This window comes from Lonchura striata, chromosome 17 (genome assembly GCF_046129695.1).
Source record: "Lonchura striata isolate bLonStr1 chromosome 17, bLonStr1.mat, whole genome shotgun sequence".
In the NCBI taxonomy this organism is placed as follows: Eukaryota; Metazoa; Chordata; class Aves; order Passeriformes; family Estrildidae; genus Lonchura; species Lonchura striata.
The window spans coordinates 5,715,530-5,721,529 of record NC_134619.1 but is presented as its reverse complement, the minus strand read 5'-3'; positions in this window follow the sequence as shown (position 1 = coordinate 5,721,529).

Sequence of the window (6,000 nt, the reverse complement as noted above, 5' to 3'; positions counted from 1 at the left end):
TTCTGGAAAGAGACAAAATGTCATGGTGAGATCCAAGGCATATCAAAAGAGTGAGACACCACGGTAGTGTGATAGATTTGCTGCTTATTTTCCAAATGAGAAGTCGATATCATTCTCCTAGAGCTAAAGCTTTTTAGCAAACCCCTAAATTGCTTTCTTTTCCACTTAATAAAAAGTTCTTTTTCTCCAGCATACATTCCTTTCTTTGTGTCATGTGCTTGTCTTTGCTGCATTCCTCCTGAGAGCAGTTGGTCACTCTAGTTCTATGAAGTATTAATACCCCACCAGTGATATTTATTTCTCTCTCTCTTTTTTTTTTTTTTTACCTTTAGATGTTCAACAGCATGAATATTCTTATTTTTTATTTAAAACTAATTTGGAGTTCTCGCTCTCTAAGGGGTTTCTAATCACCAAAAAGTGCCTGAGGCTAAAGCTGATTGACAGGAAAATGTTGTGGCTTCTGAAAAGTAAATTGTCTATTGACAGAGCAGTATACAAAGGAAAATGCTAAATGCTTATTATTTATGAGCTATTAGGGAAAATGTTATTAGCATCTGTTTCCCACATGGGCAAAAACACCTGTCAGACATCAGGAAACTATAAAACGATGCACAGTTAATAGTACTTTGTTTAAAAAGTCATTAAAATTGAATGTCAGCTAAAACTTAGGAAAACATTATTCTTCAAAAGACTTTTAATCTTGCTGTTCAAAAAACAAAGAAAAAAAACCCCAAAAAACAAAAAAAAAAACAACAACAAAAAAAAAAAAAAAAAAAAAGAGAAAAGAAAAAGACCTTGCCACATTTTAATTTCTGGGAGCAGAAAGGAAGATGTTTGATTTGAAAGCGATGAGACAACTTGTGGTACACAACAAACAAGGCATGAAAAAAGAAAAAAGCAGAGGAAGAAAAGGCCAGGTTGGGTCCCTCCTGGAGCTGTGGGGCAGCAGAGAGAGAGCAGAGCAAGGTCAGGTGTTTACAGGGGATTTCAGTTCATTTTGGGGCTGTTTGGATTTCACTTAAACCTGTAAATAGAGGAGGTCTCTCTTTCTTACAATGGGAGACTCCCACAACTAGACCAGATTGCTCCCAGAATTTCACACTGTCAGAGAACAGGTTTAGGTTGGCTTTTGGGAATGAATTCTTCCCTGGGAGGGTGGGCAGGTCCTGGCACAGGTGCCCAGAGAATCCCCTGGATCCCTGGCAGTGCCCAAGCCAGGCTGGACAGGGTTGGAGCAGCCTGGGACAGTGGGAATTGTTCCTGCCCATGGCAGGGGTGGCACTGGATGAGCTTTGAGATCCCTCCCAAGCAAACCCTTCTGTGGTTCTGTGATCAGCAGTCCCAAATCACAGCTCCCACAAACCAAGACCAAACTCTGCTCTGGTCCCATCCAGGCTGGGCTATCTTGCAGTGTCTGTAAATAAAAAGGAAAGTTGTGGCCAAGATTTCTCAGGAAGACCAGCCAGACTCCTATCCTCCGTCTTCATTCCATCTGAACAGGGGTTTGATTGGATTTTGATGAATTTTCCATGGGCAGAATTTACAAAGAGCTCCAGTTTGTTTTCACAGGGAGCCATTTTTCCTTCTAAAAATTCACACGTGATTGTCCAAGCAGCAGCATTCAGGAGGCAAACCTGTTCTCCATGTTTTATACATAGCTGAGCACAGCAGCAGCACTTCAACAGCAATCCTGGTAAAACCAAAGGGGTTTTTTAACACATAATGTGATGGCACCTTCCCTTCCAACTTGGTCAGAACTTTAGTGCAGGTTGCAGGACCAAATTCAAGGGATGTAGAGCCTAAAAGGTGGAAGTATGTCTCAAATGTGCTGTTCTTAGTGTCTGAGCAAGTGTAACAGCAAAATACACACTCAGAAGCCTTAGTGGAGAACAGAAACATGGTCCATCTTCCCCATCTTCCCACAGCACAAAATCCCTGCTGTTGCAAAGGAAATAAATAATTTCTGTCTGCACAATTTATATTCCTCTCTAGATAGGAATTTCAAACCTGTAATTTTACTTTGGGAAATATTAAAAGAAAAATAGATTGTGTTTGTAACAATCACTCACCCCAAAGTCACTCTTGGTTTTCCTCACAGGGGATGGGATCTTACTGATCCAAGACACAAGGACAAACCCAGTGTGACACCAGTAAAAGTGCCAAAGAAATATAATATAAAATACTGCTTGTCCATTTAAATTATTTAATGTTATTAACATGAATTACCATACTTGGATACCCTGAGTGCTTCACACATTTTTCCTCCCCCCAGCCCTCTCCTCCAAAGCTGAACCCTGAATTTCGACATCCGCTTGTTTTCTCCATGGATTTCCTTTGAGCAGCAGAAGGGGTTTGGCAGATGGTCTCTCACCATCCCAGTCCACTGTGCTCCAAGCTCCGTTTTCTCTGCATCTCCTTGTTTTGCTCCACAGCCACCAAGGCTCAGCTTGGTGCCTCCCTGTTGTCCCAGTTTCCAGCTATGACATCCATGGGGGCACTGAGGGGCTGGAAGGGTTTGGTCCATGCCAGACTCAGGGTGGGCTCCATTAGTGCTGTGGGTGGGCAGCAAGAGCTCTCAGATCTCTCTGCATCCTCTCTGATGGGGCTAAAGACATGCTGGAGGAGTTCAGTGCTGTAGTGTGAGTAGAGGATTGTATTTTAGTGTGAAGAGAAGCATAAATTATCTTCACCTGGTGGAACCACTGGCTTTTATGACTCCGTTTTATCACTATTTCTTCTGCAGCCCATAAATTGAGACAAGGTTTGGTCTGCTCATTGGAAATGGTGTGAGGGATGGAGGGATCAGCCTGTGCTCCTGGGGGGGTTGGACACCCCCAGACACACTGGGAAGGTACAGCAAGGTAAAGGATCCCTCAATCAACACCTGCTGGCAATGGCCAGGTGGGGAGGGAGAAGATGCTCTCAGTTCTTTATTAAATTCATTTCTGGGACAGGTTAAAGTCACAGTTACGCTGCTGACATTTCAGCAGCACAGGGCAAAGCAGGGACTTTCCAGCCAGCATCATTAGCCAGGAGAGGAAAATGTGTTTCCCAAAAACTCCGTTGGCCTGATCTAGGTGCCAGGTGCCTTCATGAGGATGTGGGGCTGTCTCTTGCCCTTCCCACCATCTCTCCCAGCAGCAGCCACCGCCCCCACCTTGCCTGATCCCCCCAGGCAGGAGCCCTCCTGGGTGGGGATTCAATATGGGCTGGAGCTGCCTTTGATGTGCCATTTCCTCTTTGAAATGCAATGTCTCACTCATCACATTTGGGAAGCTTCTCTTCAGTCTTTCAGATCGGGATGTCAGGGGAGTCGAGTTTGTTTTTGAAAGGGGCCAGTTTGAAGTTTTTTTTGTTTTAAAAACATAAATGCATTTTTAATCACAATGTAATGTCACCCTTGTGGTGGGTGAACCTGGTTGGGTTGAGGTTTTATTATTTTGTGAGGTTTCAAATTTTTTGCTTGGGAGTGTAAATAGCTCTCAGGCACTTTGGATTTGTTTTCCTAAACTTTCCCCTGATGCTCATTGTAAAGTCCAATTTTGTATTTCAAACTTCTCTGTTGCCTTTCCCACCATATGTGTGGGATCATTCCAGAGAGAACAGAAACCAACGCCGTGCCCACTCCAGTCCCAGGGAGTAAATCCTAATCAGTGGAATGTGCAAAGGCTAAACTCTGATGGAATTTATTCCATTCAGTCCATGGAGATGATCCTCTCCAAGTCCTGTGCATGTCCACCATGAAGTTGTGTGGTTCTGTCCTGTCCCAAAATCCCCATCCCTGTCCTTTCCCTCAGCTGGGCACAAAAGCAGCTGCTGGGTCAAACACGGTGCAGAGCAGCTTCCAGTGACACCCTGGGTGCCAGGCTGGGGTTTTCTTGTCTCCAGCTTTCCTCCCAGGCCCTGCAGACACAGCAGATTTTCCTCACCCATCCTGGAGCCCATGGGCACAGCAGTGCCAGGGATTTAACTTTGAAACGACTTGCACTCAGCCTGCTTTTCCCCACACTAACCTTTCCTCCTCCCAGCCTTGAAAGTTAGAAACATCTTTTGTATTCCAGAGGCCAAAGGGCCAAACTTGCCTTTAATTAAAATGCATATTCTTTAATTAAAAGCCCCATAACACATGAAGGGCATTCATTGAAATACGATGTGTGACATAGTCATTACCCTGCTGTTAATTACTAATTAATGAAGCTATTTCAATTAATAGCTTCCCCACTGTCACTCTGGCTTTGACAGGGCTCCGTGCTGAGAAGCTGTAGTGGAATCACAGGCGCTCGTAACTCCTGGAACAGCACCAAAAGGCATCAGCTGAATATTCATGTCGGACAACGTTAACACTTTTCAATTAAACATAATAAAGTAAAAGCTCCGTCAAAAGTGTATATCAAACATGCCTCAGCTTTTCCCTCTCCCCCTCTCCTCTTCCAGCTTGTCAAAAATAACTAGAGAGAAGTAGGAGGGGGGGAAAAAGTGGGTTTTTTTTTTCTTTCCTTTCGACATTTCAGGCTGGAGCATCGTTTATCAAGCAAGCGGTGCTGCTGCTCAGGAGGGGATTTACAACGAGCCTGGGTGAGCTCTTGGGCTCCAGGCAGCTCTTCCCTCTCCCAGGGCTGAGCTTTGCATTGCACTCCTGTTCTCCCTCCCTTTCCTACAGCAAAACTGCAGTGGGAAGTGGGGAAAGGCCCCAGGTGCCTCCCCAGCTCTGAACAAATATTTGGGGGCTGAGGAGCAGCACATTTCAATGCCATGGTTCATTCATTCACATTTCACTTCCCGAGTGCAGTTTTGGTTAAAGAGCTGTGTCCCCAAGGGGGCTGCTGGTAAGGACTGTGGCAAGGAGCAGCCTGAAAAAAGCTGTTTTGCAGTTGATGATAAGTTATATCAGACCTGAAAATTGCAGAGCGGAGCTGAGCTCTCTTGGGCACCATCTGGTAGAAGTTTTCCACTCAAAACACTTGGAAAATGAATCCAAGAGAAATTCCCGAGGAGTATCTCCAGATTGAACCCCAAATGTTTGGTTTGAGGAGCTGTTTTTTTCAGGCAGATCTTGGGGATGGGGAGGAATCTTTTCAAGAGATAACCTTATTTGCAGAAAGCTGGAAATTGGGAGAAAAGGAAGATGCTGTCCAGCTGTCCCTGTTTAAGCACTCAGAGGTACAGAGAAGTCTCATATTTTGCTTTTGTTTCAGAAAGCAAAAAATGATGATGACCTGATGTGAGATTCTTCTACCATGGGGACATGAGAAGGGAGATTACTGTGATCCCTGCAGGAAAAAAGGAAAGAAAACACGAAGAACCACAAAAAGATATTTCAATCTGCGTCTCAACTTAGAGCTTCTGTCTAAAACTGAGCAAGATAACACTCCTTGCATTCCCTCTTGGCAATGTACTGCTGAGGCATGAGCTAACACTCATCAAGTGAGGGAACTAATAAATAAATCATGTGGTTTGCACTTATTCTTTGTGTCACGTCATGTTTCTGCATTTCACTGTCCCAAATAGAGCAGTGGCACACCAGGCAATGTCCTTACTGCTGAGTGCTGAGCAGCAGCTGGAAAAATTATTCCTCCAGATTCCTGGTGGCACTGAAAAAATGCAAATCCATTTGTTCTGTTTGTTGCTTGTTTCCAATTCTTGCTTTGCTCTCTCTGGGTTGTCTACCAGGGCCGTTGTCACCTGTCCAAATGTGCCTGAAAGCTCTGGGCAGAAAATCATCCCTGGGAGCCAGACTCAAGGAGGGAGGTAAGGAGGGGTAAGGTGTGCTCTCCACTGGGATTTTCCCACCCACACCACTGTCCCAGCCTCCTGGCCAGATCTTTGTTTCTTCAGGAGTTAAAATTTCCCATTCTCATCTCTTGCTCTGAGGGCTGGTATCCATCTCAGCAGGTGGAGCTCCATCCTTCCTCCCATCCCGGCCCTTCAGCCACAGACAGCTTTCCCCAGGCTCACAGACATGGAGATGATTGTGTTTGACATGGAAACGTCATGGTTTCC